At 48.1% G+C, this 946-nt stretch overlaps 1 long non-coding RNA gene across 1 annotated transcript; it reads left to right on the top strand.

Moving 5' to 3' along the window:
- The first annotated feature begins 102 nt into the window (after window positions 1–102).
- On the top strand, window positions 103–903 carry LOC119345551. The gene is made up of 3 exons (XR_005167077.1): window positions 103–260; window positions 380–421; window positions 519–903. It is a non-coding gene; the product is annotated as an uncharacterized LOC119345551 (long non-coding RNA).
- The last annotated feature ends 43 nt before the right edge of the window (window positions 904–946 follow it).

Consider the following 946-nt stretch of genomic DNA (forward strand, 5'->3'; position numbering starts at 1 on the left):
CCCCCTCTCCTCCAAGCGCGGCGTCATCAACGACGACCTCATCCCCAAGGGCGGTGGCATCAACGACCCCCTCTCCTCCAAGCGCAGCGTCATCAACGACAACCTCATCCCCAAGGGCGGCGTCATCAACGACCCCCTCTCCTCCAAGCGCGGCATCATCAACGACCCCCTCTCCTCCGAGCGCGCCGTCACCTACAGCATCCTCTGCAAGGACGGCGAGACTGCGATGGCGGACGTGCTGCCCCACATCGTCCATTCTGGTATGCTTGTTCCAGATCTCCGCTCTTCGCTCTTATAATGTGATTGTGTGAGGAGCGAGATTGTCTGTGAGGGACCCTTCTGGATTTTGATACTATGTAATTTTAATCTAATCCAGCAGAGTTGGAGAAGAACCCAGGCTCCCCTACACTGAAGCGGCAGGGTACGCATTGTTCTTTACTGAATTCCTCACGAGTTCTCCCATCAGTTTCTCGTTTTGAACTTCTCTTGGTTCTGAACTTCTGTGATTTCAATTGCAGAGCGCGATGAAAACCCGGAAGAGGAGAAATCTCTGTCCCCACCCATGAAGCGTTGCGGTAAAGCACACCTCCCTCTATCTTTTCAATCCCAATATTCTCCACCCTGAACATGTTGTAGTTCACCTGAGCAACTGTACTTTGAAATCTGTGGTCAATGATTTCTCCTGAATTGTTTAGTCACTGCGCATATATGTTCTAGTTCACCTGCGCAATTCTACTTTGATGGTTTATGATTTCAATTGAATTGTTTATTCTCCACCCTGAACATGTTGTAGTTCACCTGAGCAACTGTACTTTGAAATCTGTGGTCAATGATTTCTCCTGAATTGTTAAGTCACTGCGCATATATGTTCTAGTTCACCTGCGCAATTCTACTCTGATGGTTTATGATTTCAATTGAATTGTTTATTCTCCACCCTGAACATGTT

The sequence above is a fragment of the Triticum dicoccoides genome, unplaced genomic scaffold (genome assembly GCF_002162155.2).
Source record: "Triticum dicoccoides isolate Atlit2015 ecotype Zavitan unplaced genomic scaffold, WEW_v2.0 scaffold250193, whole genome shotgun sequence".
In the NCBI taxonomy this organism is placed as follows: domain Eukaryota; kingdom Viridiplantae; phylum Streptophyta; class Magnoliopsida; order Poales; family Poaceae; genus Triticum; species Triticum dicoccoides.